Raw genomic sequence first — 12,816 nt, 5'->3', positions numbered from 1 at the left:
TGAATTCGTGCGTATGCACTCATTTGCGGAAGAAAGTTCAGGCTTGTACAAATGCAATGAAATTTTGTAGTTGGATCGGAAGTTGTCTCATTTCAATCATTCAAATCATCCTATATGATTTATGGGGTTTGGGCAAATATACCGGCGGTGGGGGATAGAAAGCTAATCAGAACTTCTGTTAAATAGAGGTTGCACAGCAAAATGGAAGAAAGGAAGAAGAAACGAAGATAAATAAGATTAAAAAATGTGCGCATCGCGCATCAACTGCCGCAAATGCCTTCAAGTGCATCATGTGCGGTACATTGATGGTTCTACCAGTCCCTCCACTTACCCCCTACCCCACCCTACATGATAACAACGTCGAATTTAGATATTTACTTAAAGCATAATGCCAGCAATATTTACATTCTCGACAACATCCACAAGCAATATTTATATGACAAAAAACTGCTATCACTATTTTCATTGCAAAAGGTTATGGTGGAAACACACTAAATTCTATCAGTTTTTTTTTTTTTTGCAGTGAAAGCCAAATAGTAAAAGATGTATGAATAAAAATTAGATGGGATAATCCAACCATGGTTCGAATCCTGCTCACTGCGAAGTTTATGGAAACTTTCGTTTAGAAATCTTCATGAAAAATGGTGTCCTATAGCCCAAAAAGAGAAAGGCAGTACAAAATGTATGTCAAAAGCAACTGGTTATAGCTGGTCAACAGACTCAACACACCAGAACACTTTTCTTCAGTGCCACCAAGGGAGTTCTGAGAGCCAAAGTAATGTCGAGCCCAGAACGAATAGACTAATATTTTGTTAAATTTTGAAAAAATGTTACAAAAGTTAAAACAAATTAATCATTGCAATTAAGGCTAATTTCCTTTGAGATCATATGAGCAAAGAAAACGCAATATATACAAATGAAAAGATATATCAACAACAAATGCGGCCCTTTCTGGTCCATTGCAGGACAAAGTCTTCAGACGTGTCCTTATTCATATCTAGGGTTTAGCCAGATTTCATTACCACGCAGGCCAGAGGGGATGGTGATGTTGGAGAACATCAGTCTGATCGCTCACAGCCAACATAGTATGGGTGGCCCTGACTAATACAGCTTTACAGATCACTGAGATACATTAACACTTTCACTTTGTTATGGTAGTTTTATCTCTATGACATCTTGATGATGTCAAAAGGACGAAATAAGTCGGGATTCACTCACTACTTTTACTATTCCTTTTGGTTTATTGCATCTCAGCATCATGTGATCTTAGGAATTTTACACAAATTATATATATATATATATATATATATATATATATATATATATATATATATATACACACACACATATATATATATATATATATATATATATATGCAAAAGATATATATAATATATACAAAATTTAAAATATGATTAATACAAAATATAAATCACACACACATATATATATATATATATATATATACATATATATATATACACACACACACGTTACATATACATGATGTAACATAATATATGTATGATATACAATATATATTTCATATATGTGTGTATATATATATATATATATATATATATATGTGTGTGTATATATATATATACATATATATATACTATATATATAATATATATACATATATATACATACACATACATTTATATATATATATATATATATATATATATATATACACATTACAACTAGCGAATTACGTAAATTCCTGAGATCAAAAACTCACCTGACCTGCTTATATTACATAATCTGATACACAAGAGCAAAGCTCTGAGAATAATGCGCAACTCTCAGACAATATTATATATGAACACTAAATATCTAAAAGGTCTCTTTACTTTACACTCAAAACAACACTGGGTGATTATTTTACTTTTAACAGGAACTATTCTTCAATCAACCTCTTACTTCGGTTCTTAGTCAGGGAATACGAGCAAAGCACAGAGAAAAAAAATATTGGTGATCGAAATAACACACATTTTAGAAAAAGTAATATATTCTATAAAAAAAATTAGCAGTTCAAAATTAACACCAATATTAAATCACTCGAAATATTAAATCTGCACTAAACCTTAGACTAAGACCAAAACAAATTATATTCTATAAAAAATTATACAATCACTTGTTTCACTGGAAATTAATTTATGAAAATACTTAATTTCTACAATTAATGAATAAATAACACTATAACATTTATAGAAAATAAATCAGAATTACACTTATGTTACGATCTTAAAATCGTTACAGGTTCTCTTAATAGGTAAAATAAATTTTTCCAACAACAACCATTAAAACATGGGAAATTAATATAAAAAGAAACACGAAAAAACACTACACGTCTATTTACAAACTTACAAAGAAAATTAACGTTACTTCTTCGGTTATTTTACCTGACAAATCAAATCAATCAAAACATCAATAGAAAAGGGGAACAGTCACTACGGTAGAAATACTTAAGGGATAGTTTTCTGCAGCTGCTGAGACGATACAGGTACGAAGACTTCAGGCTTGAGAACGTTGCAGAAGGGCGGCTCAAGTTCAGATGAAACTGGCACGATGACCGGATTCGAAGACGTCACAGAAAGGGTGGCATCAAGAAGGGACACCAAAGGTCTTCTTCCAAAAATTCGACGATACTGTTGAACTAAGAAAAGCTGCAGGCAGTGTTGGCTACTTCTCGTTACAAGCAGGAAGGGCTGGCTGCTTCTATTTTATCTCTTTGTCTCTGCGATATCAGGATTTTTTGGAGATAGGCTTTTGTTGTCTGAAGGGAAGGTTAGAATCTGGCTCTATCAGACTTCTGGCCTTCTCTGTTCCTTATCTCGTTAGGACTTGGATCTCATCTGCTTCGGACATAGTTCCTCTCTTGTCTTATGCCCTGTCCTAGTTCTCTTGGACAATCTCTTCTTGAAGTTTATATACCCATGTATGGACAGAGTTAATTACAGTGGGCAGTGGTCATTTCCATAGAAGGCGTTCTTTTTAACAATTCTACATTTCTATTGGCTTCCTCAAAAACGCCCACTTCGATCACACCATGGAAGCTTCTAGAAGAAATTTCTGACGCAATCTGGACCAGGTGGTAAGTTGCAACAAAAGGGCAGCACGTGTCCTTCCATGATGACATATATCCTAAACAAAGGGTATCCCTCAGGCTCGGTTTCTCAAAAAATGCTGACTCCACTAATTAAGACGATGACCTCTTGGTCAAAACATAAAATAATGTGAATTTACATACACGGAACTGAATGAAAATACAGTATTACGTAATTTACATACATTATTTAATGCTATGTGAGTGGAACTAGTCTTACGAGCTGACTATACATCTCTTAAATAGCCAAATAAAATATGTGAATTACATATTCTACTCTCATGAAGACCAGCTTCGTAAGAATATGAATATATATATATATATATATATATATATATATATATATATATATATATATATATATATATTATATATATACATATATCTATATATATATATATAATATATATATATATATATATATATATATATATTATATATATATATATATAATATATACTGTGTATATATATATATATATATATATATATATATATATATATATATATAATGTATATATATAATATATAATATATATATAATATATATATATACATATATCTATATATATATATATATACATATATATATATATATATATATATATATATATATATAAACACACCACGACTTCAGTTCAATTTTTTATTCTGAGCTTCTGTAAGCATATGATGAATCACCTTCAAAATTGGAATGTCAAAATTTGCTTTGGAAATTAGAGATGGTAATTTATAACAAAATCCTATGTATAGTACAAATGCCAATTCCCGACTTAACCTTGGCTCCGTGAACTCCATGGGGGGCACCATGCCAAGCGCCATTTTCAGGTAATAAATTCAGGATATCTTTAGATCTTGATTTATAGGCTAAGAGCAACAGAATTTGATAATATTTCTTAAGAGCTTTTTCAACATTACCTTCAACAACCACAAGGCTAACAGTGCCATTCAATTTCATGACATTTTCTCTCTAAAACCATCTACGAAATTCGCAGTGAGTAGGATTCGAACCTACGCGGGAAGATCCCATCTGATTTCTAGTCAGACGCCTTGACCACTCGGCAATCAGAGAGGCAGATATTAACTTAGTACATAAAAAACAAATTTCACAAATTTTAATATCTATTCAATGCAAGAAAAGACGAAGCGCAAGTGATTTTCTAATGACTTTGCAAACAATCTTTCTCATAGAACCATAACTTTGCTCATATTATGAAGACCATTATTACTGAATTATCCCTGCATTTTTGCTGTTTATGTTCTGATCACCATATGCAAAAATAAAAAAGGTTGTACAAAAATCATAAATACATTTAGCTCATGGAAAATCATACAAAGACATGAATTATAATGGACAAGATTATCTAAAGGTTTTTGTTCGACACGACTGACTGCTTTCAGGAATACTGAAATAGTGAGAGAACGTTGCCATCCTAATGCCAAATTCATGAATTGGCACCTTGCATTCCTCCTAGATTGGCACAGGTACTCAGGCGTTCACTACTATATGTTACTTCTCCCTAATAAAAAGCTCACATTTCGCAGTGAGTAGGATTCGAACCTACGCGGGAAGATCCCATCTGATTTCTAGTCAGACGCCTTAACCACTCGGCCATCACTGCATGGAAAATGTTATCCATGTTAACGTGATAAGTTGCCAAATGCATACAGCCGTTAACAGCAGCAAAGTAAATTCTTGCAAAAACTTCACTTCCAAACACCATAAGATGATTTAACTCTTATCCGTAGTACAATATTTTCTCATTATCATCATCTCCTCCTCCTATGCCTATTAATGCAAAGGGCCTCAGTTAGGGTTTTGCCAGTCGTCTCTATCTTGATATTTTAATTCAGTACTTCTCCATTCATTATCTCCTACTTTGCGTTTAATAGTCCTCAGCCATGTAGGCCTGGGTATTTCCAACTCTTCTAGCGCCTTGTGGAGCCCAGCTGAACGTTTGGCAAACTAATCTCTTTTGGGGAGTGAGAAGAGCATGCCCAAACCATCTCCATCTACCCCTCATCATGATCTCATCAACATATGGCACTCGAGTAATCTCTTATAGTTTCATTTCTAATCCTGTCCTGCCATTTAACTCCCAATATCCTTCTGAGGGCTCTGTTCTCAAATCCACTAAATCTATTGGAGATTGTTTCATTGTCATACCATTAATCCTGTCCATAGAGTAACACCGATCTTACTGAACTGATATATAGTCTGATTTTTATATGTAATTTCAGGCGATTTGATTTCCAGATTTTACTGAACCTAGCCATTGTCTGATTTGCCTTTATCAATCTCTCACTAGACTCTAATTCAAAGACCCTGTATTGGAGATCTTAGTTCCTAAATACATAAATGATTCTACCTCATTAATTGTTTCTCCTTCCAATGATATTTCATCTTCCATTGCATCCTCCGTTCTCATAGTCTCTTGTCTTTCTTCTATTTATCTTCAGCCCAACCTCATGTGATATTTCATGCCTTCTGATAAGCAAGCATTCCAAATCATGTAGTGTTCTTTGCTTATAACTGACATGAGCAAGCTCTTTGGACTCGCACTTCCCACACTTCGGATTGTTTTACATATATACGAATTGAACGTGCAACTTGTAAACGATCGGTAGAGCCTCTTCCACTCTTATAGCTGTCAGGTTCTCACCTATCTCTCACTCACCCCGCATGGGATCCACCCCTCTCCTCCTCCCACAGAGACCTGTCTCTTAAGTATGTCACCAGCCGTTAAAGATACAGACACTGGAAACGTTTAAATACTCGAAAATATTTTGAAGTGATAACAACAATAAATGATAATAACAGAAAATCTGCCAAAAGACTGGCCATATCAGCTCATTTACAGCTATAGGCTAAGTGAAATAATTTTCGACTAGCTACGACTAAATGATTATTATTACTATCCAAGCCACAACCCTAGTTGGAAAAGTAAGATGCTATAAGGCCAGGGGCTCCAAAAGGGAAAAATAGCCCAGTGAGGAAAGGAAATAAGGAAATAAATAAATGAAGAGAACAAATTAACAATAAATCATTCTAAAAAAAGTAACAACGTCAAAACAGACATGTCATATATAAACTATTAACAACATCAAAAACAAATATGTCATAAATAAACTATAAAAAGACTCATGTCCGCCTGGTCAACAAAAAAGCATTTGCTCCAACTTTGAACTTTTGAAGTTCTACTGATTCAACTACCCGATTAGGAAGATCATTCCACAACTTGGTAACAGCTGGAATAAAACTTCTAGAGTACTGCGTAGTATTGAGCCTCATGATGGAGAAGGCCGGGCTATTAGAATTAACTGCCTGCCTAGTATTACGAACAGGATAGAATTGTCCAGGGAGATCTGAATGTAAAGGATGGTCAGAGTTATGAAAAATCTTATGCAACATGCATAATGAACTAATTGAACGACGGTGCCAGAGATTAATATCTAGATCAGGAATAAGAAATTTAATAGACCGTAAGTTTCTGTCCAACAAATTAAGATGAGAATAAGCAGCTGAAGACCAGACTGGAGAACAATACTCAAAACAAGGTAGAATGAAAGAATTAAAACACTTCTTCAGAATAGATTGATCACCGAAAATCTTGAAAGACTTTCTCAATAAGCCTATTTTTTTGTGCAATTGAAGAAGACACAGACCTTATATGTTTCTCAAAAGTAAATTTGATGTCGAGAATCACACCTAAAATTTTGAAAGAGTCATACAAATTTAAAGAAACATTATCAATACTGAGATCCGGATGTTGAGGAGCCACCGTCCTTGACCTACTTACAATCATACTTTGAGTTTTGTTAGGATTCAACTTCATGCCCCATAATTTGCCCCATGCACTAATTCTAGCTAAATCTCTATTAAGGGATTCACCAACCCCAGATCTACATTCAGGGGATGGAATTGATGCAAAGAGAGTAACATCATCTGCATATGCAACAAGCTTGTTTTCTAGGCCAAACCACATGTCATGTGTATATAGTATGAAAAGTAATGGGCCAAGAACACTACCCTGTGGAACACCGGATATCACATTCCTATAATCACTATGGTGCCCATCAACAACAACTCTTTGAGATCTATTACTTAAAAAATCAATAATAATGCTAAGAAGCGACCCACCCACTCTCAACTGTTCCAGTTTGAAAACAAGGGCCTCATGATTAACACGGTCAAAGGCAGCACTAAAATCAAGGCCAATCATACGAACTTCCTGACCACAATCAAGGGATTTCTGTACAGCATTGGAGATTGTAATCGAGCCACAAATCGGCTGATCAGGCAACACAACAAGAGAAGAAGAGAGAGAGAGGCAATTGGCAACCTCCGGGGAAATTCGTGAACCGATACAGGTATTGAAGCCCCACACAGTTTTTCTCAATTAAAAACTAAACATTTTCTCGCAGTGAGTAGGATTCGAACCTACGCGGGAAGATCCCATCTGATTTCTAGTCAGAAGCCTTAACCACTCGGCCATCACTGCAGAGAAAACATGGCATATGTCAACTTTATAGATAAAAAAGAAAATACACAAACTTTAACATCTATTCAATGCAAGAAAAGAATTAAAGCACATGTGATTTTCCGATGACATTACATATTTTGCAAACAATCTTTCTCATAGAACCATAACTTTGCTCATACTATGAAGACCATTATTACTGCAGTATCCCTGCATTTTTGCAGGCTGTTTTCATCACCATATGCAAAAATAAAAAAGGTTGTACAAAAATCATAAATACATTCAGCTCATGGAAAATCATACAAAGACATGAATTATAATGGACAAGATTATCTAAAGGTTTTTGTTCGACACGACTGACTGCTTTCAGGAATACTGAAATAGTGAGAGAACGTTGCCATCCTAATGCCAAATTCATGAATTGGCACCTTGCATTCCTCCTAGATTGGCACAGGTACTCAGGCGTTCACTACTATATGTTACTTCTCCCTAATAAAAAGCTCACATTTCGCAGTGAGTAGGATTCGAACCTACGCGGGAAGATCCCATCTGATTTCTAGTCAGACGCCTTAACCACTCGGCCATCACTGCATGGAAAATGTTATCCATGTTAACGTGATAAGTTGCCAAATGCATACAGCCGTTAACAGCAGCAAAGTAAATTCTTGCAAAAACTTCACTTCCAAACACCATAAGATGATTTAACTCTTATCCGTAGTACAATATTTTCTCATTATCATCATCTCCTCCTCCTATGCCTATTAATGCAAAGGGCCTCAGTTAGGGTTTTGCCAGTCGTCTCTATCTTGATATTTTAATTCAGTACTTCTCCATTCATCATCTCCTACTTTGCGTTTAATAGTCCTCAGCCATGTAGGCCTAGGTATTTCCAACTCTTCTAGCGCCTTGTGGAGCCCAGCTGAACGTTTGGCAAACTAATCTCTTTTGGGGAGTGAGAAGAGCATGCCCAAACCATCTCCATCTACCCCTCATCATGAACTCATCAACATATGGCACTCGAGTAATCTCTTATAGTTTCATTTCTAATCCTGTCCTGCCATTTAACTCCCAATATCCTTCTGAGGGCTCTGTTCTCAAATCCACTAAATCTATTGGAGATTGTTTCATTGTCATACCATTAATCCTGTCCATAGAGTAACACCGATCTTACTGAACTGATATATAGTCTGATTTTTATATGTAATTTCAGGCGATTTGATTTCCAGATTTTACTCAACCTAGCCATTGTCTGATTTGCCTTTATCAATCTCTCACTAGACTCTAATTCAAAGACCCTGTATTGGAGATCTTAGTTCCTAAATACATAAATGATTCTACCTCATTAATTGTTTCTCCTTCCAATGATATCTCATCTTCCATTGCATCCTCCGTTCTCATAGTCTCTTGTCTTTCTTCTATTTATCTTCAGCCCAACCTCATGTGATATTTCATGCCTTCTGATAAGCAAGCATTCCAAATCATGTAGTGTTCTTTGCTTATAACTGACATGAGCAAGCTCTTTGGACTCGCACTTCCCACACTTCGGATTGTTTTACATATATACGAATTGAACGTGCAACTTGTAAACGATCGGTAGAGCCTCTTCCACTCTTATAGCTGTCAGGTTCTCACCTATCTCTCACTCACCCCGCATGGGATCCACCCCTCTCCTCCTCCCACAGAGACCTGTCTCTTAAGTATGTCACCAGCCGTTAAAGATACAGACACTGGAAACGTTTAAATACTCGAAAATATTTTGAAGTGATAACAACAATAAATGATAATAACAGAAAACCTGCCAAACGACTGGCCATATCAGCTCATTTACAGCTATAGGCTAAGTGAAATAATTTTCGACTAGCTACGACTAAATGATTATTATTACTATCCAAGCCACAACCCTAGTTGGAAAAGTAAGATGCTATAAGGCCAGGGGCTCCAACAGGGAAAAATAGCCCAGTGAGGAAAGGAAATAAGGAAATAAATAAATGAAGAGAACAAATTAACAATAAATCATTCTAAAAAAAGTAACAACGTCAAAACAGACATGTCACATATAAACTATTAACAACATCAAAAACAAATATGTCATAAATAAACTATAAAAAGACTCATGTCCGCCTGGTCAACAAAAAAGCATTTGCTCCAACTTTGAACTTTTGAAGTTCTACTGATTCAACTACCCGATTAGGAAGATCATTCCACAACTTGGTAACAGCTGGAATAAAACTTCTAGAGTACTGCGTAGTATTGAGCCTCATGATGGAGAAGGCCGGGCTATTAGAATTAACTGCCTGCCTAGTATTACGAACAGGATAGAATTGTCCAGGGAGATCTGAATGTAAAGGATGGTCAGAGTTATGAAAAATCTTATGCAACATGCATAATGAACTAATTGAACGACGGTGCCAGAGATTAATATCTAGATCAGGAATAAGAAATTTAATAGACCGTAAGTTTCTGTCCAACAAATTAAGATGAGAATAAGCAGCTGAAGACCAGACTGGAGAACAATACTCAAAACAAGGTAGAATGAAAGAATTAAAACACTTCTTCAGAATAGATTGATCACCGAAAATCTTGAAAGACTTTCTCAATAAGCCTATTTTTTGTGCAATTGAAGAAGACACAGACCTTATATGTTTCTCAAAAGTAAATTTGATGTCGAGAATCACACCTAAAATTTTGAAAGAGTCATACAAATTTAAAGAAACATTATCAATACTGAGATCCGGATGTTGAGGAGCCACCGTCCTTGACCTACTTACAATCATACTTTGAGTTTTGTTAGGATTCAACTTCATACCCCATAATTTGCCCCATGCACTAATTCTAGCTAAATCTCTATTAAGGGATTCACCAACCCCAGATCTACATTCAGGGGATGGAATTGATGCAAAGAGAGTAACATCATCTGCATATGCAACAAGCTTGTTTTCTAGGCCAAACCACATGTCATGTGTATATAGTATGAAAAGTAATGGGCCAAGAACACTACCCTGTGGAACACCGGATATCACATTCCTATAATCACTATGGTGCCCATCAACAACAACTCTTTGAGATCTATTACTTAAAAAATCAATAATAATGCTAAGAAGCGACCCACCCACTCTCAACTGTTCCAGTTTGAAAACAAGGGCCTCATGATTAACACGGTCAAAGGCAGCACTAAAATCAAGGCCAATCATACGAACTTCCTGACCACAATCAAGGGATTTCTGTACAGCATTGGAGATTGTAATCGAGCCACAAATCGGCTGATCAGGCAACACAACAAGAGAAGAAGAGAGAGAGAGGCAATTGGCAACCTCCGGGGAAATTCGTGAACCGATACAGGTATTGAAGCCCCACACAGTTTTTCTCAATTAAAAACTAAACATTTTCTCGCAGTGAGTAGGATTCGAACCTACGCGGGAAGATCCCATCTGATTTCTAGTCAGACGCCTTAACCACTCGGCCATCACTGCAGAGAAAACATGGCATATGTCAACTTTATAGATAAAAAAGAAAATACACAAACTTTAACATCTATTCAATGCAAGAAAAGAATTAAAGCACATGTGATTTTCCGATGACATTACATATTTTGCAAACAATCTTTCTCATAGAACCATAACTTTGCTCATACTATGAAGACCATTATTACTGCAATATCCCTGCATTTTTGCAGGCTGTTTTCATCACCATATGCAAAAATAAAAAAGGTTGTACAAAAATCATAAATACATTTAGCTCATGGAAAATCATACAAAGACATGAATTATAATGGACAAGATTATCTAAAGGTTTTTGTTCGACACGACTGACTGCTTTCAGGAATACTGAAATAGTGAGAGAACGTTGCCATCCTAATGCCAAATTCATGAATTGGCACCTTGCATTCCTCCTAGATTGGCACAGGTACTCAGGCGTTCACTACTATATGTTACTTCTCCCTAATAAAAAGCTCACATTTCGCAGTGAGTAGGATTCGAACCTACGCGGGAAGATCCCATCTGATTTCTAGTCAGACGCCTTAACCACTCGGCCATCACTGCATGGAAAATGTTATCCATGTTAACGTGATAAGTTGCCAAATGCATACAGCCGTTAACAGCAGCAAAGTAAATTCTTGCAAAAACTTCACTTCCAAACACCATAAGATGATTTAACTCTTATCCGTAGTACAATATTTTCTCATTATCATCATCTCCTCCTCCTATGCCTATTAATGCAAAGGGCCTCAGTTAGGGTTTTGCCAGTCGTCTCTATCTTGATATTTTAATTCAGTACTTCTCCATTCATTATCTCCTACTTTGCGTTTAATAGTCCTCAGCCATGTAGGCCTAGGTATTTCCAACTCTTCTAGCGCCTTGTGGAGCCCAGCTGAACGTTTGGCAAACTAATCTCTTTTGGGGAGTGAGAAGAGCATGCCCAAACCATCTCCATCTACCCCTCATCATGAACTCATCAACATATGGCACTCGAGTAATCTCTTATAGTTTCATTTCTAATCCTGTCCTGCCATTTAACTCCCAATATCCTTCTGAGGGCTCTGTTCTCAAATCCACTAAATCTATTGGAGATTGTTTCATTGTCATACCATTAATCCTGTCCATAGAGTAACACCGATCTTACTGAACTGATATATAGTCTGATTTTTATATGTAATTTCAGGCGATTTGATTTCCAGATTTTACTCAACCTAGCCATTGTCTGATTTGCCTTTTTCAATCTCTCACTAGACTCTAATTCAAAGACCCTGTATTGGAGATCTTAGTTCCTAAATACATAAATGATTCTACCTCATTAATTGTTTCTCCTTCCAATGATATTTCATCTTCCATTGCATCCTCCGTTCTCATAGTCTCTTGTCTTTCTTCTATTTATCTTCAGCCCAACCTCATGTGATATTTCATGCCTTCTGATAAGCAAGCATTCCAAATCATGTAGTGTTCTTTGCTTATAACTGACATGAGCAAGCTCTTTGGACTCGCACTTCCCACACTTCGGATTGTTTTACATATATACGAATTGAACGTGCAACTTGTAAACGATCGGTAGAGCCTCTTCCACTCTTATAGCTGTCAGGTTCTCACCTATCTCTCACTCACCCCGCATGGGATCCACCCCTCTCCTCCTCCCACAGAGACCTGTCTCTTAAGTATGTCACCAGCCGTTAAAGATACAGACACTGGAAACGTTTAAATACTCGAAAATATTTTGAAGTGATAACAACAA

General features: G+C 36.0%; 6 non-coding genes across 6 annotated transcripts; all 6 read right to left on the bottom strand.

The window, feature by feature from the left end:
* Nucleotides 1-4,102: 4,102 nt before the first annotated feature.
* On the bottom strand, nt 4,103-4,187 carry TRNAS-AGA (transfer RNA serine (anticodon AGA)). Its single transcript has one exon. It is a non-coding gene; the product is annotated as a tRNA-Ser (tRNA).
* Nucleotides 4,188-4,652: 465 nt separating this feature from the next.
* Nucleotides 4,653-4,734, bottom strand: TRNAS-AGA (transfer RNA serine (anticodon AGA)). The gene has a single exon. It is a non-coding gene; the product is annotated as a tRNA-Ser (tRNA).
* A 2,798-nt stretch (nt 4,735-7,532) lies between these two features.
* On the bottom strand, nt 7,533-7,614 carry TRNAS-AGA (transfer RNA serine (anticodon AGA)). The gene has a single exon. It is a non-coding gene; the product is annotated as a tRNA-Ser (tRNA).
* A 488-nt stretch (nt 7,615-8,102) lies between these two features.
* Nucleotides 8,103-8,184, bottom strand: TRNAS-AGA (transfer RNA serine (anticodon AGA)). The gene has a single exon. It is a non-coding gene; the product is annotated as a tRNA-Ser (tRNA).
* A 2,797-nt stretch (nt 8,185-10,981) lies between these two features.
* Nucleotides 10,982-11,063, bottom strand: TRNAS-AGA (transfer RNA serine (anticodon AGA)). Its single transcript has one exon. It is a non-coding gene; the product is annotated as a tRNA-Ser (tRNA).
* Nucleotides 11,064-11,551: 488 nt separating this feature from the next.
* TRNAS-AGA (transfer RNA serine (anticodon AGA)) lies at nt 11,552-11,633 on the bottom strand. Its single transcript has one exon. It is a non-coding gene; the product is annotated as a tRNA-Ser (tRNA).
* Nucleotides 11,634-12,816: the final 1,183 nt, after the last annotated feature.

The sequence above is a fragment of the Palaemon carinicauda genome, chromosome 31 (genome assembly GCF_036898095.1).
Source record: "Palaemon carinicauda isolate YSFRI2023 chromosome 31, ASM3689809v2, whole genome shotgun sequence".
Taxonomy (NCBI): Eukaryota; Metazoa; Arthropoda; class Malacostraca; order Decapoda; family Palaemonidae; genus Palaemon; species Palaemon carinicauda.
This window is presented reverse-complemented; position numbering and strand designations above follow the sequence as displayed.